Source organism: Hippocampus comes, unplaced genomic scaffold (genome assembly GCF_001891065.2).
Source record: "Hippocampus comes isolate QL1 unplaced genomic scaffold, H_comes_QL1_v1.1 scaffold196, whole genome shotgun sequence".
NCBI classification, from domain to species: Eukaryota; Metazoa; Chordata; class Actinopteri; order Syngnathiformes; family Syngnathidae; genus Hippocampus; species Hippocampus comes.
Window position 1 is genome coordinate 214,591 of NW_017806173.1, and position 22,957 is coordinate 237,547.

Here is a 22,957-nt window from a genome sequence, read left to right on the forward strand (position 1 = left end):
GGGGGGGGGATTGGTGCATGCAAATCTCACAGGAGGTGACAGTCGTTAAGCAAGGAGACTTAAACAAGCACTTGCTTCCTGTCGAGCTCAGTTGGTTGGTTCAATTGCAATATGACAAGACATACTGGATTTCATATCGAGGCTGTATAATGGATAGAGTGGATATAAAAAGTCTACACACCCACCCATCCTCAAATGCCAGCTTTTTTTTTTCCTGATATAAAAACTGAGATAAGACACATTGTTGTGGCTTGGACTACAAACACTTCCAAATATAAAGCAATGTTAGCATCAACCCTTCGGCTTCAGCTTGAAAGCATGAAAAATGTCAAGGAAAGCCGACTAGAACATCCGAACTTTATTTGGGCTTAATCAGGGCCTTTAAATGGTGGCTGGTGACAAGTTTTGACTCTGACTTGCCAATTCTAATCACATGCTCGGTTGGAAGAGGGTGTGCACACTTCTGCAAACACACCGTTGTTTATTTCTACTGACTGGCTCAAAACGAGTTCGCTCTTTTCAAAGGAGTCGGACATGTTCTCGGTTACAATCATGGCGTACAACGTGAAATGGCTTATCTTGGTCTCACATAACCCGGGCATTCAAACAGGGGTGTGTGGACTTTTTAGATCCACAGCACGTGATCGCTTGGGAGCAGAAAATTCACTGCGTGTTTCTGAATGATGCATCCACAAGTATTTGATGTAAAACGGAATCTTAAAAGAAAGGGAGCGATGTGCAAAGTTATCTCTCGCCATCCTGTGGGCTTGCTGAAGATTGCTGTCCGTTTTCAGTGAGATGCCCTCAAATCCCAGCAAAAATTTGTCTCGAGGCCAAAACCCAATGCAACTCCAAACAGTTTTCACGGTGCCAAGTTGAAGTAAAAACAGCACAAGCAAAAAAAACAGAATGAAAAAAAAGACAGACAACTGGGAAGAAATCAAAAAGGGCAGCACAGGATTGCAAGACCAATTCAAACCTCTAAATTTGTCAAAAATATGCTCACAGACCCACCAAAAAAATTAGAACACGACGCAAAAATTCATCATATCGTGACTGTTGTTATTTTTGCTGTTCCTTAATAATGACAACAGCTTTATTCGATGCACACAGCGGCCAAGCAACACCAGCTAATGATCCACAAATGGATGACAACAAAACAATTGCCTCTCAATTGTATGCACTGTTCGAGCCAGTTCCTTTAATTCCGGGCCTGTCCAATTAGAGTCAAGGCTCCATGTTGCACTTAAAAGCATTTGACAATCCAAAGAGGCTAAAAAAAAAATGCGTGGCCGACTGCCCAATTAGCGGGGCCTGAAACTGTTGCTCACACCGCACATACACAAAGTCGTGACATGCTAATAAACACATGAAATTCATTTGTGGGAGTCTGCACGAACTCTGAAAAGTTAGCGTCACCGAAGCTTTCTGAGCAATGCTGAGACAAAAGCCCCCGATGGGTAGGTTATCGCCGGTATTGTTATTTCCCCCTAATCACATCATGTATTTGTATTTTTCACCGCATAGAAGAACACGCGACTTCGACTTGCCCCGGTCGCCTCTTACGGCGGATTGTTAACCGCCGTCGTGGCAAATGCGATTGACGCCCCCGGCGCGTCTCCGAACGGGTTTACATGGCAAATCGCCGGCCTGCTGCAATTTATCGCTCTGCCACCATCACACGAATGTGTGAAAAAAAAAAAAGCAAAGACAAAGAAACGCCTGGAAGGGAAGGCCACGAAGAGTGGAGCTCAAAATGTGATAATGAACCTCTGGAAAAAATGTGACCATGAAAGGCCGTTAATTGCAATGATATTCACAATGTCATGCACTGCGGGGGGGCTGGAGAGGGGGCGGGAGGTGTGGAGTGGGGGTATTTATTCGTTCTCTAATGAGTTAGCAATAGTTTGTACTTTCACAAGTACAGAAAATGCGTGAAAAAAACGTCCATCACCACTCCGGTTTGCCGCACATAAATAAATAGTCCGGCTTGATAGCGAATTTCCGTAGGAAATCACTGGAGATCTTTTAACTCGCTGAAGGTGCAGCGCGGCGTCACTGAAGACAACTTTTACATCGATTTGATGACCCTCAGAGAGGCCCAATAACATCAATCCAAATCCATTTCATCGATTGCAGACTTCACGTAATCTTCCGCCGAGGGGTCGACCACAACACGGTTAAAATAAATAAATTAAATTAAATTTAAAAATTAAGTTCCTCTAACCGCGAACTCATATCCACTCAATTACTCAGCGGCTTAAGTGTTAAGCAGAAGGTAATCAAAGCGCACGGTTCCACAAGGCTTGCTCGAAAGGGCAAGTTCAGAAATTGGGTGGTGAGGTTCGGGTAAACTTTGGAAAATAGGGTTTTGCTGAGGGGCAGGGGAGAGAGGAGTGGAAAAATACTTTCTGAGCATGAGCTTTAAGTTACTGAATGTATTCAATGCCAAAAAATAAAACACGTTCACGTACATCTTGCCTTTAACTCGATGATGATACTACAACTGATGTTAAAGCTAAATGTTCTTTGTTTCCATCATTCTGTGTTTATTTGAAATGTACTCATTTCAGTCTGACTGTAAGACTGTACGGAAGACGGAAAGTGGAGCAGTCAGGATTTGAAATTTATTTCATGACAGACTACTGAATAACCTGTTTTGTCTTGAACTCGACAAATGTTTCTTTTCTTAAAAAAAAAAAAAATAATAAATCTAATACTAATGATGAAACTAAAATGAATCTTGCACTTGCAAAAAAAAAAAATAACTAAAATAAAGCATTTTAGAAAAAAAAAACAAAAACTACAAAATACTTCCGTAACCAGAATGAAAAAAAATCCCAGACAATTCAACAGAATGATCTGAGTAATAATCTAAAACCACAAAACATTGCAAGTAAGTAATGGAATGTCTCCTGCCCAAACCTCATTTCAAAAATAGTTTGGTTCCACTTTTATTTTGCCCTGTCGCGAAATTAAATCTCAAAGTAATCATAGTCAGCGGCATGTTGGATGAACCAATTCATTTGGAGGCGGTAAAATCCAGTGACCATTTTCCACACGCGCCATCACCTTGATTACAGTTTAGCGTACTTTCTTCGACAGAAAAGGTCACAGACTAAAAAGAAAAGATATTACTCACATGGATGATCAAACTTGCATCCGAGCAAACGAAGACGGGCCTGAAAACAAACCAAAACATGTAAAAACGGTGAGAAGGCAAACGAGAGCTGACTGGCGGTAAAAAAGTCATTTGTCGGTGGCGAAAATCATGTCATGTCTTTGGTTGCGTCGGGCGTCCCGGGAGTCGCCGCGGAGCCTCACCTGATTGTTTTTCACCTTGGCTGCGCTCCTTCGTGGGCCTGCTCTCCTTTCTCCTCCTCTTCCCAACCTGTCTCATTACGTCCATCTCAACGAGTCACTCAGTTTGAAATTTGGAGAGCGGTGGGGGGGAGGTGCACGGCGGGGATCAGGTTATCTAAGGACAGGAGAGAAAATAAATGAAGATAGTGGTGTAAATCTCCTGACGAGAGACAAGAAATGGAGTGGAAATCACAGGCGGCATGTAAATTCATCAGAAACGGGAAGGGCAAAGGAACAGCCGACAAAAGCGCAACCTCTGCTTTCAATCAAAACTGATGTCTCGCTCGACTGTTTTGACGGCGCGCGGCCATAAGGAGACGCTCTTTGAACCCGATTTGTATGGCTCGCCGGCCGACATACGGCAGGCCGAGACATGCAGTCCAACGGAGGAGCATGCTTAGAGGTGTCCTCGTAGCATGCGAGGGGCCCCGTGCCCTGCGTAGCGGAGATCCCCCCCCAACCCCACCCCCTGAGGCTCGCTGAGGGAGAACAAGCGCCGCGGCTTGCAGAGTCTTGCAAAATGCACAACTAATCCAGTGAACAGGGAAAAAGAAAAAAAAAAAAAAGCACAACGAAAAGCCCCCAGAGCATGACCGTGCCGGACAGACAGAGAGTCGTTCTCCCTCAAGGCCAAGAAAAAAAAAAAAAAAAAAAAAAAATCTAAAAAGTCAACGAAGTGTCAGTTCTTCTGTTCGGGAATAATCTGAAGGAGCAGACTTCAAATGGACTCGCTTTTTCTTTTTTTTTTAACTGCAGGGTCACGCTGTGGCTTTCATCTGGATTAGTCCACTTTATACCCAAGGCTAAAGTTTGGGGTCTAGTCTAGGCCAGGGGTGTCCAAACTTTTTCATTGAGGGCCAAAAACAGAAAAATGGCAGGATGCAAGGGCCACTTTAAAATTTGTCCCCATTAATTTATTAATTATTATTTTGTATATGTAGAGAGAGAGAGAGAAAAGTACTCCGTGAGGACATTACTCAAGTACTGACTAACTGTTGATAATTTCCGATGTGTTATTTAAAAAAAAAAAAAAAAACAACGCAGTATGAATGCCAAACCGAGAAAGATCAACATGGACAACAACATTTCCAGGACAAGATCACTTGAACGAAAGCAACAAATGACATATTCATCATGCATCAGAAATCGAGGCAATTTCAAGCCTCGAGAAATGGTCGGAAATTTAACTTGCTCCATTTACACTCTGGAAATATCAAAAATATGCTCACCAGGTTAAGATTATAGAGAAAACCATGTTGTTGTTTTGTTCCCCCCAGTTTGAAATATTGAGTTCTTGTAAGCTGAAATGTGGACATTTTTTTTTCGGTTTTTTTTTTTTGTTTGTTTTGTTTTTTTTTTATTTTAGTTGGTTACTATTTATTTTTCCGGGTGTTCTTTGAAGCTATCAATCATGATTTCAAAATCAATCAAAATCCTACATGACAATTAGTCTCCTTTTTCATCTCGACGAGTGCGCTCTACCCCAAATCTGCTTCAACCTTGGATATCGGCAGCGAGAAAAATCGAGTCTTGTGTGGGATCGCGTGATGGAGGCATGATGTCAACAGTGTGACACCACATAATGTGACTCGGTGTAGTTTTGACCTTTTAACAACAGAGCGAGTGTTTATCAACACGTAACACACACATCCAACAGACACCACATGGGTCCCCCCCCCCCCAAAAAAAAAGTAAAGAAGACTGCCACGTCTCGATCGTGTCGTTAAGATTAAGACGCCACTCGATTCGCAGCCGCGTGACTCCATGCGTCATGTTGACATTGTTTTTCGACGGCGCCCGTGCATCACCGGCTGTCTGCGGGCGGGCCGGCGGATCATCGATCTGTTCCTTCGGGTTCCTCAGAGAGGCCTTCGCTCAGCGCCGACGCGACGCCGATTAGCTCGTCACTCTCCGTGTTTCTGGAGCAGAACTAATCGCGCTGCGGAGGAGACTTGCCCCGCTGCTCGCCGCGCGTGGCTCGTCTTGTCTTATCCGTATATGCAGGAGGCCGACATATTCTGGTTTTCCATCCAGAATTTCTTGTGGCACCTTCGGAGATCATCTGTTTTGCAAATGATCGATGAATGCGAGTCGATGATTACTTTTCGGCAATTAACTTGTTGACGCAGGTGCATCCCTATCTCGTTGCGATACGCTGTCCTGATAGGATGGAGAAAAATAATCGTCCGGCCTTTGATTTTTCTGTTTAATCACACAAAATCAAAACAAATCGCCTTCAGACTGCTTCGGGGCTGTTTTGGACACCAAAATGGATTTATTAGAAAGCTGCTTTGATGCCCGCGCCACTGCAATGCGCAAACGCGGGGGAGCCGATTCATCGGCCGGCCGGCTGATATTACTGCTTTGATAATAGTTTGAAAAAAAAAGACACGGTCCATGTTTTTTCAAACAGACTAAAAAAATTTAAAAAAAGAAGCAAGAAATAAATAATAGGGGTTAAAGGTCAGGCGAGTTTGCTGGCCAGTCAAGAACAAGAATTCCATGGTCCTTACATCCAGGTACTGAATAGCTTTGTCACTGTGTGAAGGTGCCAAGTCCTGTTGGAAAATGGAATCTGCAACTCCACAAAACTGGTCAGCGGCAGGAAGCGTGGAGCTCTGGAAAATTTCCTGGTGGATGGCTGCGTTGACCTTGGACTTCAGGAAACACAAAAGGACCAAAACCAGCAGATGACATGGCACCCCGAACCATGACTGACTGTGGGAATTTGACACTGGACCTCAAGCAACGTGGATTCTGTGACCCAGCGCTTCCTCCAGACTTCCAGTTTCCAAAGGAAACGCAAAAATTGCTTTTGGTCCACTCAGCAGCAGTCCAGTCCTTTTTTTGTCTTGAGCCCAGGCTTCTGACGCTGTCTTTTATTCAAGGAACGCCGCAGCTGAAACCCCTCGTGTCGCATACGATTTTTACAACATTCTAATTTTCTGAGAAACAGATTTTTTTTTTAAAATTTGTTTTCAGATGTAAATTAAAATGAATCAACACTTGATACGCATCAGCCTGTGTGGAACGAATGTATGCATGACATGAAGTTTCAACTTATATATTTATTTATAAAAATAAATCTGCGACCTTGATTTTATTCTTCCAAATATTGGAATTTGCATCGCCCTCAAAATAAATCAATAATTACACCAATCAATCGACTCGAGCTATAATGAAAACATTCAAATCGTGTTTCTCCACTGGACTGGATGAAATTCGGATGAAACCATTCCAGCCCCAAGCCCCGCCCCCCCCAAAAAACATTTTGTAATGTATTTTAGCACTCTATATGAGTATAAATATGAAGAATAAATATGAACGAATATATGCTACTTAGGGAATTAAAAAGCATCTGTCATGATTCATTCATTGTGATTATTTGTGTGCGCGCTCTATGGCCACCTGGGGGCAGTATAATACGAACATTTGGCTCTACATTGAGACGGTCACAACTCCTCAGTTAGCTGCAGTAATATTTTAGGTCTTTTTTTTTTTAAGAGTGGATAAAGAATATTCACCTTCCTCTATGTTTCTTTTCAGCTTTAAGCTATAGTGTTTGAAATACATTTTTTATTTGTGAATCTTTTGACGAGCTACCTCAACTGCCACACACAATGAATAACTATACGGAGCCATGACACCTACAGAGAGTAGAAATGGAAGAGCATATGGAGAAAATGTGACACGGCCTTATAGAAACATTCACGTCTGAAGTTGTTTTTATTCCGGGAAGAGCAGCGGTTAGACTTTCTGTGTACACTCTCGATGAGTCACTTTGACACTGAGGCAACCTGGGATGCAAAAAGCCTCTGCATAGCCAAATGAAAAAAAGCATCACCTCGCTGACTTGGCTCTTAATGCATTTTATTCCGTGCTAACATTTTCCTTTGGAATTAATTCATATATGGCTGTATGAAATATTAACTCCATTTAAATATTTTACGACAAATAATGAGCGCTCTTGACCTCTGTATTTAAATTTAATCAGCACATGCAGAATTGATTCGCTGCATTTTTCCCTTGTCTGGCTGGGAAAGTCCCGCGGTCATTTTTTTTTTTTCTAATAGGCGCCGAGTGATAAAGACCGGCTTTCTGTAATGAATGGACATAATTGAGATGAGTGGTCTTAAAGTCTACGGGAGGGGGAAAAAAAAAATCCATGTAAATCAGGGGTGTCCAAAGTCCGGCCCGGAGCCCATTTGTGGCAAGCGGCACGTTTTTCATTGGCCCACCACGTTTTTAAGAGAAGATAACCTTTATTTGTCCCACAGTGGGGAAATTTGCAGGCTACAGCAGCGAAATTGGGGGGGGAGAGAGAAATTGCACAAAATAAATGTTTCAGAAAATAATTGTACACAGTTCAATATAAGTGCAATATAAAATATAGCATTACCAATATATTTGTAGAATAAATACAATAAATTAAAAATATTTTTTAAAAAAATGAATTCTCAAATAATACATGAAAAATACCATCCATTTTAAAAGGTTAATGAGAAAATGTTGAAAGATAGCATCACTTTTGAAAAAGGTTGAATGTAGATATGTTTTTATCAAATTCAAAATATTAAAATGAATTTTCATTTCAGTTCTCACACAATCACTAATAATTTTTCGCTTTGCCATCAACAACAAACTGAAAAGCTCAAATGTCGGTTGCTTACCCCTGCGCCCCTCTAAAACATATACTTAAGTTGAGCTGCCACTGTTTATCGGCTTCGTTTCGCAAAAAGAAAACGAAATGGCCCACTGCCGCCTTGCATTTTCCCATGCGTCGCCCTCAGTGGGAAAAGTTTGGACCTCCTTGATGCAAATGAAGACTTTACGACAATCTGATGGCTTTTCCACAGCGCGTTTCATCATATTTGCATCGCTGCGAAAGCAAAACCGTATGTTTTGTGATGAGGTAAATAAGGCCAAGCGCGAAGCGTCTGACAGCCCCATCACGGAGAGACATTACGCGTGCCGCGCGCTTGAAGGTCGACCACATCGCCAAACGCGCCATCTCCGCCGTCCTATTCGTCGACATTATTTGTCTCCGCTCGGATATCGGTTACAGGTAAAAAGTCATTTGGCTGCTTGTCATCCTCTGTTACCTTTCTCCCAGCTCATATCAACGCGCCCTGTGACATGAGGCCACAGGTAAAGCGCTTATCGTCACCCGCGACCGCGCTCAACCTCGACGCATTACGCCGCGGCTAGGCGATAGAATATGGGCGACATAAAGCAAGCTAACACGGCTGTCACGATAAAAACACATTTTCCGTCCGCCTTGGTCGTGACAGGACAGGTGGACCCAAGCACAGACAAAGCGGCGGATGACTTCTGATACCGCAGCAAAATCCGGAACGCCGGGAAGGAATAATAGCAACCACTGCGCCTTCCCTTGTGTCTCGTCAAGCTGTTGACTGTCCGGCAAACTGTCTCTTAGCGTTGTGTTTGCTACGAGCGCGATGGAGAGAGAGCGAGTGAGAGGGAAGGTGAATGGGCTTCGCTCTTTGCCTCCTCTTCCTCAATATCGATTAATTGCGTTATCATAAACACACGTCGGCTGCGCGGCGCTAGCTGGCCAGGCGCTAGCTGGCCAGGCGCTAGCTGGCCAGGCGCTAGCTGGCCAGGCGCTAGCTGGCCAGGCGCTAGCTGGCCAGGCGCTAGCTGGCCAGGCGCTAGCTGGCCAGGCGCTAAGGCTACACCGTCAGAGCGTCAAGTGCGAGCCAACAAGACAAGTCGCTTCGCCTCTCTCAGACGGCAATGCTGACGAATGCTAATTAGTGTAAGCTTATGTTATATTATTATCATTTTACTGCAATGCTGACGAATGCTAATTAGTGTAAGCTCATGTTATATTATTATCATTTTATGTTTCAGCATCATATTTCATGTTAAGCATACCTAAATTATCTTCTGTTCTTTTTAATAATTGCTTAGACATGTTTTTATGTTGATAGGTTCTGATTGGCTGTTGAAGTAAGAGAAGCAGGAAGTGATTTTAGTTTTGAGAGTTGTGTTCTCGAACGTGCTGCGGTGCAGACGTCTTTTTCCTCCCCCCCCTTTTAATAAAACTGCATTTAAAGGATTCCATCTCTCCTTTTGCCGTTCGTAAAGTAGAGCCATCCACTAAAAACAACGAACCCCTCAACTTACATTCGTGTAAGAGGTTTTATCGTGACAAATGAAAGTAAATGTGTACTGCTATATTCTTTGTGTCAAATATGGAAAGTATAAATCCTGTTGACATATTTTAAACATGCTGGTGCCCACATACTGACACAAAAATTCCATTGGGCAAACCATTGGGCGTTTTTTTCACTTATCGTGACCGGTTCTGGTCCCTATTAACCGCGATAAGTGAGCTAGCTAGCTACCATGCAAAATAAATAAATAAATAAATCAAAAATACTCCACTGAGCACAAAAAAATGCAGTCCAGTGGAGAAGGTGCCAAAAAAAAATATTCATGTTTACAATACGGAGTGATGATTCAGATGGGAACACGGGCCAAATGTATGCTAATTCCTCAGCTCGGTCTTTGGTGCGAGTCGTCTTGCGGTGCGATGATGAATGCAACATCTCCAGCTTGGCCGTCTTTGAGTCTTTTGCAGCTAAACAAGCTGCATTAGGCAAACAAAAGCCCGACTCAGCACTTTGAACACAACTTGCACAAAATGAAGTCATCCATCACAATAAACAAATAAGTTTGTTTGGAGTCTTATCTCAGAGCGGGGGAAATGTTCTTTCTAAGTATGAACGTGCGGGTACGCAGCACATAAACTCATTTGGAAATGTACATAATAACTCGATGCAGACTGCTTGGGATAAATGCAAACTACCTCAGGAGAAATCATTTGTTTTTCTAATCCGTTTATTTCAGATCGTGCAGTGTTTGGCGAGGCATCCTCGATTAAAAAAAAAAAAAAAAAAAGTTTGATTACAGATGGTCTCGAACATAAAATCAAACTCACCGTTTGTTCCTCGACATGTAAATTGACCTTGCAAACAACGTGAACGGAAAAGGGCGTCGTCGGGTTTGCGGCAAACAAACAAATGCAAATGGATGAATTAGCCCAGCGTGATTTAACAAAAATGGATGCTTCTGACAAGTGACGGGAAAAAAAAAAAAAAAAACAAGGAGTGCAAAATAACTTTGAAAAGATCAATAATGAGACCTCATCAAAGTTTAAATGTCAATTTTCTAATGACTGCATTATGTTTGCCACTTCCCTTCTTGGAAAGGAATAATAACACTCATATTACCCGATTAAATCCAATATTTGACTCGGCGCCGGCACAAAGAACGGCGAGAACAACAAATTAGAAAAAGGCCAACTGCGACGTTGAATCGTTCACCTTGAAACAATATAAGACAGCTTTCTCATTAGTGGAAAAGGTTGACATCATCTCTTTTATCAGGAAGGTTATAAGTACACAGATGCACATAAAATGGGCCGATTGATTTTTATTGCAATTTAAGATACGATGACTGTATTTTCCGCACTATGAGGCGCTTTGGAGTATAAGGCGCACCTTCAATGAATGACGAGTTTCAAAACCGTATTATAAGGCGCATAGAATAGAAGCTACAATAGTTGTTGCGGTATGCATCCACTAGATGGAGCTATGCTAAAGGGAATATAATACAATTCAGCTTTATTTATGTAGCGCTTTCACAACCGCCGAAGTTGTAACAAAGCGCTTTATAGAACATTTAAAATACTAAATCCAAGAAATCGGGTTATTGATCCACATATAAGGCGCATCGGATTTTTTTTGAGAAAATTGAACGCTTTTAGGTGCGCTTTATAGTGCGGAAAATACTACTTTTGACGGTCCTCGTCCCATGTATTTTATTATTTTTATTTTACATAATAAATTGATCTGCATTCCAAGAAACATTTGTTCATCCTTACAACATATCAATATGTGAATATTGTACGCACCCATCTTAAATATTGCTCGATTCTTTCAAAAATCCTTCTCAAGCGAGCGATATGTCACGACATTTTCGGTGAGCGATTTTAGGTGCGCCTTATAGTGCGGAAAATACTACTTTTGATGGTCCTCGTGCCATGTATTTTATTATTATTTTTGTTTTTTTTCAACAGGCACAGGCAATAAATTGATCTGCATTCCAAGAAACATTTGTTCATCCTTACGACATATCAATATGTGAATATTGTACGCCCCCATATTAAATATTGCTGGATTCCTTCAAAAAATCTTCTCAAGCGAGCGATATGTCACGACATTTTCGGTCATTAGCTTCTTCCGCTGCCCTTGTGGGCTCCTTACTGATATCAAATAAATTGGACCAAGAAAATCGACTCGGAAAATGACCAAGAGGCTATTGATCCCTGTGCATTTTTTTCCCCCTTGCAATCTGTCCAAGCTGCATACTGCCGAATATTTTTTGATTTTTTTGCCAAAACGATTTCCTGACAAGCCCCGGTGTGGATAAAATGTTATTTTTCGCCGATACCGCGGTCAGCCATGCGAGGAGACGAGAAAGCACGAGGGGGTTGAGATTATGTAACTGACTGATGACACTGGGAAGGGGAGGGCTTTATAAAGCACAAGTGTGAATATCATCTTAATAACACATCTCGGAGAGTTCTAGCGGACACCGTTCCGCCTGTCCTAAACTCATTTCCATCTCAATCGGCGTGACCTCAGGCCTCGGATTTGCAATCCATGGCTTCGGAATGCAAAAATAGACGAGAGGCGGCAGGGGGGAGGGTGGGGGTTACTTGTGCGAGACCTACTGCGAGGGACGCACGGCGTGGCTTTTGTTTGCTCTTAAAAGTGCACGAGGACGTCTGGACTGCCTTCCGCATCTGCAGTACTGACATTGGATGCAAGCGCCCTTTGAAAAGACGATCCCACGCAAAAGAAGAGCAGCTCGGGCGAGGGCGTGCCGTGTGCTACTCCGTGCCGCTCACACGGCAACCTCCGACCTCAAGAGGTCAGCCATGCGGGAATCCCGCCATTCCGGCCTGTCAGATCCAGCATCCACTCAGGCGTGGTGCGCCAAGCAGCAGGGGGAAAGCACGAAAAAAAAAGAAAGAGCGGCGCACGGTCAAACTCCAAAACCTTCAGAAAACCATTGGCGTAATTTCGAATCCTGCGTGATAGGCTGTTGGCCATGGTTCTCCCCTTGCTGGCAGTCATTTTGGGGCTTTTACATGGGTTAAACTGATACCCTCCGGGGATGGCTGGGTGGGTGGTGAGGCGAGGGGTCCTCAACGAGAGCGACGCAGCCAGAGTTTCAGGGGATGCAATTCATCTCGCTCAAAAAGTCCCCTTTTCGGTGTGATTAGAAATGAGCCGTGCCCCTGGAAGGCAGCGGAGGCGGATAATTTGGCTCACAAACAAGTATGTGCAGGAACATTGATCTGGATGCTGAAACAGGTTTCTAGTTTCGATAATAATTAAGGCCCGAACGATACGGATGTTTTTTTTTTTTTGTTTGTTTTTTTTTTTTTAGGCCGATGCCAAGTCCGATATTTGGCACGATAAAATCCCGATAATCAATTTATCCGATTTCTGGGTGGGGAGGGATGTTTGAATTCCACTATTTTTTAATGTGTTAGTTTAACAAACAAAACTCACAAAAAACTAATCGGAAAAATCAGCAACAATAACAAAAATTTGCTGGTTAATCGGCCGAGCCCTGATAACACAGGAAAACGGCAAATTTTAATCAGAGATGGCTTTGCGTGTCCTGAGACCTATTTTTGACACTGCTTTCAGAAAGCAATCGGGTTTTTGAGATATTTTCATTTTTGCTGTTAAATTTGAGCTCCAAAAAAATTCCACCCGTTGCTGAACCGAACCCTAAATACAGAAATATTGCGATCTTACAAATTACATTATGCAAACCTGTTGGGCCTGATATTTAAAAAAAAAAGGCACATATTCAGAATATGCACAAAAAAACAACAACAACAAAAAATATTATTTGGAAAAGTTTACTAGCATCTCTGCTTCAAAAATTTTGTTGACCAGAGGAATAATCAAGTCTGCAGCTGAATACCGTTCAAGATCCAAACTTGGTTGAAGGTGCTTTGAAACCAGTTTCTCCAAACTCATACAGTTTGCGTTTTGGGGGGGTCAAAATTGAGAATAAATACTAAAAATGACCAATCTGTCTTCCTTAGGCACCAGCTACTCAAAAAAAAAAAATTGTCGGCGACTCTTCACCTGACACAAAGCCATTAAGGGCTTCGGAAAACTGTGACCTGGATTTGGTTTTCAGGCTCCGGCTGTGATATACGGCAATGTGTTATCTATTTATTTATTTATTTTTGCTGAACCGCAAAAACATGGCGCGATTGTCAAGGAAGACGTCGATGTGCCACAAAGAAGAATTTGCGCCATACGCGCCCGTCTTATCCACATCAAGATGTTCGTTTTGCTCCGTTTTGTTTTGGATGCGTTCACCCGAGCGGCGCGCTGATTTTCTTACTCCGTGGCAGGCGCCTCTCGCCGCTATAATATTGTATTCTTGTTTCCCCCTCTCATGCCAAACAGCATCAGTGTTGCTTGTGCAGCAGCCCCAATGCCCCTACAGGGATCAATACACTTTTATAGCATCTGATGCTGTGTTTGGATAATTGATTCAACACCAAACGCACGGAAAGAACTGGCGGGAAGCGGCTCGGGTTGCGCGCTGACTTTATCACTGGGAATCCGGCGGCTTCTTTCCGTGATATTTTTTTTTTTTTAAAAAAAGAAAAAAGCCTTGATCCTCCCCGAGCCGAAGCCTGCGTGTCGACTCACATGAAGTTGTGCCATCAGCCCTCGGCTTTCAGCAGCACCGTGGCGAGAGACGGATCTATGACTTGCAAATGAAGACATAGGCGCGCAAAGCGGAGATGTGCGGCGTGGGGGTGGGGTTCTGAAGACGGCGTTTTCAGCCGTGAATAGGACATTCTGTATCATTAGCTCGGGTGAGCATTAATAATGCGTTTGAGATGGACGTAGAAGGTGGGGGGAGTGATTGCAACGCAAAGCGCCCGAGAGCCCTCGGCCGCTCTCTTCTCGAAGCTGAAGATTCATCATTTCAGTGCCAATGTTCCGTTTCAAGTCAACATGACATCTGAGGCCTTCCGGTGACTTCACGATGCACCTTTTTAAGAAACAAGAGATGTGAGAAACATCTCTGCTCGGTGGTGGTGCGCCGCGGAATCGTTTAGCAATTCCAATCTTTTTGCTCAGCGTTTTTATGTTTTGTTTTTTTTTCACGGGGAAGTCTAGACGGGGGAAAGAAAATCTTACTTGTGCTTAAAAAGTCAAGGCCGCGTTGACATATTGCCCGAAAGTTGTTAGTCACAGCAGGTCCTCCAATACGGCTTCAGCCGCACGTCTGGCAGCTTCCGCTGTTTGAAAGCCATGGCGTTCTGATGTGCTTGTGCGTGAGTGTGTGTGCGTGTGTGTGTGTGTGTGTGTGTGTGTGTGTGTGTGTGTGTGTGTGTGTGTGTGTGTGTGTGTGTGTGTGTGTGTGTGGTGGGCTTACGTCCAGATTCACGCTCTGGATGGCGGCGGATCGATTCCAGAGATATTCCAGCGAGAGGGACACAGGCGGCGAATTGTTTGCGTCCCCCTCTGAACACCATTTGTTCCAATTTATACGACGCGTTCGTGTGGAGGACGGGTAAATACGGTGTTAATTATCCTTCCGGTTGCGTCAAAAAATGATTTCCGTGGATTAAATGCGTTAATTAGCATCTATGTTTAGAATCACACTGCGGCAACGCTTAACAAGAAGCCCGACCTGCTGTTACCATTCGACAGATGTTCGAAACGGCGAACCGCTGCCGACTGGCAATCTTTTTATGTCCGGGAGCGAACATTTATTTTTTTTTTGAGGGTAATGTTGTCGAATGAAATTGAAGGTTGACATTGGATAACATTTATTCGGGATTCGTCATTTAGGCCACTGGTGTCAAACTCAAGGCCCGGGGGCCAGATCTGGGCCGCCACATCATTTTATTGGGCCCACGACAGCAAATCAAACATGTCGACTTCTATGATTCTTGCTAAAATTTGGACCAAAACTTTCGTATGTAATATATAAGAGATGCATTGTCAGTTTTCTTGTAACCAAAACCCTCATTACAGTAACTTAAACTATAGTTGAATAAACCAGTCTTCTTGACTTCTTTATATGGTTTCGCAGCCATAACGGCCCTCTAAGGGAAATGGTAACTTTAATGTGGCCCGCGAAAAAAATGAGTTCGACACCCCTGATTTAGGCAATGTGAATATTTATCGGGGGGTGAATTCCTCGCGGTTAGCGCCAGGGCTCTATCCCAGCTGTGTTCATCTGGGCTGAGCAATTAATTGAATTCAAATCAACGTCGCAATTTTCAAATCCCAAAGTCTGCAATTCGGATAAAAAACAACGAGAAAACTGATTGGTAATTTTGATTGGGCGGTTGGCTTTATTTTTAACCCTTTGAGGGACAGCGGTTACTACAGTGGAGAGCCTAGCATGCTATCAGGTTACGGGTTACCATCAATGGTGCATGAAAGGGTTAAAATGATTTTTTTTTTAAACTTATTTACAGAGCGTCAAGATATTTTCAGGGCGGAAGAAGTGCAGTCCACATGTTTAGATATTGTTTCATGAAACCCGAAAAGTTGAAGTGATATTGCCGCAGATTTGTTTGCGTTGTTATTGTCATCTGATTGACAGCTTGCTGACTGATGTTGACTTATTTGATTGAATTTTGTGAAGTTGTTGTGTCGTGAACGTTTCAAAACTTTGATGTCAACATTTTGTTTTATGATTATTATTTTGCTTTACTTGAGTCTAGTTGTGCTCAGGACCTTGGAGCATCGGATCTATGCGCAGCAGCAGCAGCCAGGTGCCTCACTTTCCACTCCAAGCGATGCAGAGATCAATGAGCCGGGCCAGACAAGGCAAACGATGGCCAAGTCCAGCCGGAGACGCCCGCCGTTGAAAGGAGAGCCAATCCCCGATAAACGTATTCCTGTCAACATCGCGCCGACGCCTTTTTTAATTCAGGCCCGAGAGGATACACGGCAAGAAGAGGCCCCCCGAGTCAAACTCAATTCGTCTGCGCTGAGAAAGAGACGTGACAGGGGCCTAATGCGGGTCACGGACAGTCAGGGTCGGTCTGGCAGCAACGAATCACGGAGGAACAAGGCAAGCTGTGAGATGGCTTTTTTCTCTTTTATTTACCGTATTTTCTGCACTTTTAAGGCGCTTCGGATTAAAAGGCGCACCTTCAATGAATGGCCTATTTCAAAACGGTTTTCACATATAAGGCGGACTGCATTATTAGGCGCATAGAATAGAAGCTACAATAGTGGCTGCGGTTGCGCTAGGCATCCACTAGATGGAGCTACGCTCAAGAGAATGCAAGACAATTCAATACAGCTTTATTTATTCAGCGCAAGGCCATGCAGAACTGCTCACAAACATGGAAATAAAACAATTAAAAACGGCATTACAAAACAATAAATGAAAACAATTGATTCGACAAAAAGGCCACAAGGCGCTAAAAATATCCTGGGATGTATCGCTTGTCTCTGGACTGAAGAATGCAACCACACCTCTGAACCTCGCTCGCTTACACTCACAGGGCAGGACATGACGTTGTAGGCAACTTATTGAAACTGATTTTCAAAACACTTCACCTTCAAAAGGAGCAAAACCAAGCACAAATGACAACCGCGATACTCAACTGAATTGGGTTTGTCACAGCGGTGACAGATTTATTGACTTCGTTTTGAAACCCACGTGTGGCTCTTGAGCCAAAAAAAAAAACAAAAAAAAATGCTCATTTTCTTACTACAACACAGCTGTCATGTTATTTTTCAGACGGCTAATTATTCGCCAAGAACAATCGCTGTCTCCTGAGGCTCCCTGTTTTGCAAAGTTGGAATGACGCAGTCCCAATCTGCCTAATTAGTTCAAATATCTTCCAGTATCTTCGGCAACTAAGTTTCGAGATCCAGTTTATTTATTTATTTCGATTTTTTTTTTATCTGCATTGTACAGTATTAGTCCCAAAACAATCCAGTTTGAGAGAGACGGAGTGTAATACATCATTGTCTACTTTCAACAAATGAGATGCTGACAAATCATGTACGCAGTGCCAATGCATTTACATGGAAATGAAACCCCCAAACGGATTCATTACGGGCAAAAATACTTTTCGGCTAATGACGTTACAGCGATGAATGCTGATGCTTTTTAGGACGGGCCAAGATAAATGGCATCAAACTAAAGGCTATTGAGCGTTTTTATACGTACCGGCTCGCACACCGAGGGCGCCAAAGTCGGGCGCGGCTCGTTACGCCGATCGTTCCGATCGAAGGCGATGGCGTGAAGTGGTTTGCTTCCGTCGCTCCAACGCCAAAGCTGCCCCGGTTCTCGATATTGGAATCAGCAAGGAGAATGTGGGGGCGGCTCAGGTGATATTCCATCTGTTCCACTCACATTTATAGACTGCCGAGTCATCAATAAAGTCGCCAGTCGCGTCTTTCTTTCGTTTCACTTTTGCACTAAACCCCTCTATGGGACCTTCACATGGCAATCGTTAAGAGCGTGTTTTTTTTTTTTTCCCCCCCTCTGGGCTGCCATTAAGGTCTAATATATCAGCTGTGCAGTCAATTGTACTTGACAGGCAGCTTCTTGAACTTGAACTCGGTCCGTCTGGTGACAGATAACGCGTGCCTGTTTGTTCAATTTCCTCTCCCCGAAATGGTATCGCTCCAGAGCGAGTTATTATAAATCACGGCGGATGCGTTCATCATGTAACTTGTCAGGGCGGCGCGGTGCATGTGTGTGTGTGTGTGTGTGTGTCTGTGTGTGTGTATGTGTGTAAATTTTTTTTTTCAGAGGGCACAAGCGAGAGGACAAAGAGGACAGGCAAAAACTTTCACGAGAGTCTCCCTTGTTTGTTGGTGATAATGTCCACTTCAATATAAGAGCTGGTTTGAATTAAATGTTCACTTTTACTACTTTCTGATACTACGATTCAAAACAACAGCACCAAGTTACAGCCGGGTCTGACCCCATCACAACTTTTTATTTACCTGGTTAGAGAAAAAGTTAGGCACTGCGGCTTAACCGAAGATAAAAATGTAAATCGGTGGAACTCACATTTTGGCGGAACGAAACCAAATCGCAACAATATAATATTCGGAAGACTACTTTTAATTGCCTGACGGCCATTTTAGGCTACTCTTCCCACCTCCGGTCGTATCTGCAGAGACCACATGACACCCATTAAAAGGTCAATGAGGTTTAACGCAGCAGTAATGAAAAGGTAAACCCCCTACGTGCCCGACTGGAGAGAGGTCACGCTCCGCTCATTTTTAGCAACGCTACAGGGAAAAACCACATCCCTCGACTGTCCTTTTAAACATGGACAGAAAAATTACAAATAATGTAACTGAACCTAGTCGAGCTGTTAAGTGATCAAATTGCGTTGTGAGTGCTACCTGTCCGTCACAGAAGGCCCGGAGTGAGTGAGACGCCGATTTGTCTTGACACATTAAGTGGCTCGATCCGATTACAGTCATTCACGTTTGTCTGGCCACACCAAAGTCTGGCTTTTGTTACTTCAAAAGAAAGAAAGAAAACCCTGTGACCTTGGCAGAGTCCTTGGCTAAAACTGTTGGAAGAGCTGACAAAGCTTTATCGCGACCAGCCAAATGTCATTTGTGCTGCTTGGAGAAATATCCTGTATGTCACATGAGGAGCCAGAAGCGGACGGGAGACAAAAGTGACGATGTAAAAGTCATTATATGCAAAAAATTCTAAGTAGAACACAGAGAGCAATGATGGATGCAGCAGGCCATCGAAGACTTAGCATTCTACCAAACTGTAGCTGAGTAACTCAAGCTTATAGAGAGAAAACCAAAAAGTGTAGCTGAGTAACTCGAGCTTATAGAGACAAAAACAAGCCAAGCCCTGTGTGACCAAATAAAGGGAACAAAGAGCAAAGCTCATTGTCACAGTCACAACACTGTAATCGTTTGATTTACACAACAAAATAACATATCTGAATCCATTTTCTTGACAGTGGCCAAAAGGGGGAAATGTGATTGGACGACTCTCCTGTCAGTCACGCCCATAACAGACCATTGACTTCAACAAGCACTTTCCAAATATGACATTTAAATTCAAAACACTGAAACAGTTAACACATCGTATTTTAGAATAGTGGTTAAAGTAGTGTCACGCATAGCTAATTTCTGTCATAAATAACAGCAGCCATTAACACAAACAAACAAACATTCGTGGCAGGTCTTACCTTCGACGACAGCGTCCGGTGCCGGTGATTCTTATCTCTTTCTCTCATCATCTTGATAGGTTATCCTTTTCGGTACATTCGAGGGGGGAGCGAAAACACTTGGAAAAGTCATGACAGGAATAAAAAAATGTTTTAAAATCTCATGGCGAGTCTTGACGTGTCCTCTCATTCACGTTTTGCATTTTGGCTCGACAAAGAGTCCATTTTCCTGATGTGTGCTCATTTGTTGACACATAACTCTTCTAACTTCTCTTTGTGTGTTTATTCATTGAATTCCTTGTAAGCGACTGCCTTAGTGTTTCGTGTATTTTTTTTCCGGGTTGAACACGGTGAAAAAAAGGACGACGCTGGACAAACGACGTCGTAGTGCCGGATGACAATTACGGCCGGTCGCCTGTCACCTGAGCAGCTGTTGCTGGACCAGTCAGGTGCAGTCGCGGCCGTCATTAGTGTCTCAGCCAATCAGCTCAACGTCCTGTGTTAGTGTCAATAAAGTTATTTCAAATGACGACTTTAAAATGAATATTGAGTGAATTAAAGCAAAATAAAATAAATCATGTCATACAAATATACATCTTAAATCCCTTTGGTGTATTATCATGTCAGATAAATAAATATTTTAAATCCCTTGGGGTCCACCTTCCAAAACTGACATCACTGAGCGGCCATATTTTTTTTTTCTCGGACCAATCAGCACTTCACCCTATTCTTCAATCCTATTGAATTATAAATTCTTCGCCTCTCAAGAATATTAAATACATATATAGTTCAATCATAATCCTTTTAAATAACGACCTTTTTTTTATCAAATACTTTGACATATTTGATATCTTGCGGGTTCCACAGCTCTGGAAGTTGACATTCACTAAGCAACCATTAATCATTTCCCGCATTATTCTGGTTCATAAGTATTAAAAAAAGAGCGTTCAAACAAACAGCATGCAAGGAAAACAAACTTTATTGACATGGAACATTAGCCATAATCTGATGAAGTGTAAAACACTCTGAGCGAGGCAGAAACATTGGGCGTAAACAACAACATTGCACGAATAAAGCGCAGACATGATTTATTGCAGTTGCACATTTGGTAGTTTTTTTTCTTTTTTTTTTTTTTTTAAACCAGGAAATAAAGCAGGAATACCTAAATTATTCACGAGCCATATAATAACAGTGGTTGAGGTGCAGATGAGAAGAATCTATTGTTCAAAGGGATTTTTTTTTTCAGCTGGATGGAAAATGTCAGTTCAAGCATCTGGAAAGTAGAATTCCACCTTGAATTATTTTGTCGACTAGCGAGTCCTTTGCCTTGGATCGCTTCAGGGATCCTTTTTGTAGTGCAATGTTTTTTTTTTTTTACTTGCTGCTGGACATGTCTCATTCCACCACAGCAACAACAAATTATATATGTTTGGGGATTGGGGGGGTGGGCGGTGAAGACCTTCAAACAGCTCATCAAACGTCTCCGTCTGCCTCCACCTTTTTTCATATCGGCTCCTTTCGAGTTTGCTCTGTGTCTCGACTCCCTGGAAGCGCGTCTGCTCACACTGTATATAATCAACCAACGAGTTCCCACTCGGCAGTCTCAATGTTAGGAGGTTCATCACCTCGTAAGATTTGCACAACATCAGACCAAGAATCACAAAAATTCTGTTAAAAAAAAAAAAAATAGAAACATGTTAAATATCCGAAAGTACTCAGTCGAATCCTAAACAGGGGCGGACGTACCCCCGAGATTTTCAGAACTCCCGGAGCGGCTCATGAAAACACCTTAGTGAGGTTTTCTTCAATTAACCCTTTCGGGGACAGCGGTTACTACAGTGGACATCTTAGCACGTTATCAGGTGACAGGGTGCATAAAAGGATTAATAAAAAAAAAAGATTTTATGTTTTGAGTCTTAATTCACAGAAAAGCATCAAAAGGATTTTTTCGGGTGTCCCCATTTCCATCTCATGCCCTGGATTATTTCATCTTTTTACCGAGCGTGTGCCGCCATGTTAAACGTCCGCCTTGATTTATTTATCAAAGAAATGACGAGCTGTCAGTGTCGCTACCTAATGTTGTGATACCTAAATGGCGTCTCGCTTACCTGTCAATGATGAACACGGAGATGTGATGCTGATAGACCTCCTCTTTCAGGGAGTCAGGAAGTGGATTGATTACTTGTTGTGCATCCTTGATAAACTGCAACACAATCAGTTTAAAGCGAATCGTACCTCATATGACCGCGACAATTTTTTTTTTTTCTGATTTGGAGCCACGAAACACCCACATCGACAGAAGTATCAAAGAAATGATTACATTTTCCCCTTTTAACCCTTTCATGCACCCTGTAACCTGATAACATGATATTCCGGATTTTTATGAGCTCCCCTCCCAGTATTTGAGACAAAATCCAACCTCTCTCCCCAAGATTAGAAAATAAAAATGAGAAATCATTTAGCCTCAAAGGGCTGTTACTGTGCATTTGAAATTCCAAATGGGCATAAAGTGAACAAAAATTAGATGAAACCTTTCGGGGATAATGGTCACTACAGTGGACAGTTTATGGGTCAAGGCTGTTTTCTCCTCCAAACATTTTATGGACCACTTCCCCTCAACTGGCCCTGAAGAAATACAGTAAACAAATAAATGCAATTAAATCAGCCTCAGTAAGCAGTTTTTTTTTTTCGTATTTGACTCTCGAAAAGTGCCCAATGTGCTTTTTTTTTTCCCCCTCCTTTTAAAGACTGTACACGCACACACCCAAGCTGGCCCCACAATGTTCATATACGAATGAAAGTCTCACTAGGCTGTTATTTGTCCATTTGAAACATTCATAAATTTCTCCTTTTTATGGACTTTGATTTTTCACACACTTTAAAAAAAAAAGCATGAAACTTTCCGAAAGGAAATTTCCCATTCAGAGATGACTTAAGCGTCTTTTTGACACCAATTAAAAAACAAACAAACAAAAAAAAAAGTGGATTTATTTTTAGCACTTTTTTTTTTTTTTTTTAGATACTACATGTAATTTACAGCTAATGATCAAAATTTCGGGGACAGCGGTTACTACAGTGGACATCTTATGTTTTCGGGTTACAGGGTGCAAAAGGGTTAAAATATAGGCCGATAGCTCACCAAATTCTGAAAGATTAAAAAAATGTCTCAAGTTAAATACAACTGAACTGTAGGTGCAACGATTCTACCACTAGAGGGAGACTTTGGGCCTCATTGCGAGATCAATCGAGATGGTTAAATATGATGAATTCCAGTATGTTCAAGTGTGGAGTTCAGGATACAGAGAGAAGGGGGGCCGGGGC

The 22,957-nt window shown here is 42.6% G+C and overlaps 2 long non-coding RNA genes across 2 annotated transcripts; both read right to left on the reverse strand.

The window, feature by feature from the left end:
- Nucleotides 1-2,879: 2,879 nt before the first annotated feature.
- Nucleotides 2,880-20,015, reverse strand: LOC109531871 (uncharacterized). Its single transcript, XR_002171264.1, has 3 exons — nt 19,658-20,015; nt 3,325-3,478; nt 2,880-3,182 (listed from the first exon to the last, which is right to left on the reverse strand). It is a non-coding gene; the product is annotated as an uncharacterized LOC109531871 (long non-coding RNA).
- Nucleotides 20,016-21,013: 998 nt separating this feature from the next.
- Nucleotides 21,014-22,313, reverse strand: LOC109531872 (uncharacterized). The gene is made up of 2 exons (XR_002171265.1): nt 21,745-22,313; nt 21,014-21,261 (listed from the first exon to the last, which is right to left on the reverse strand). It is a non-coding gene; the product is annotated as an uncharacterized LOC109531872 (long non-coding RNA).
- Nucleotides 22,314-22,957: the final 644 nt, after the last annotated feature.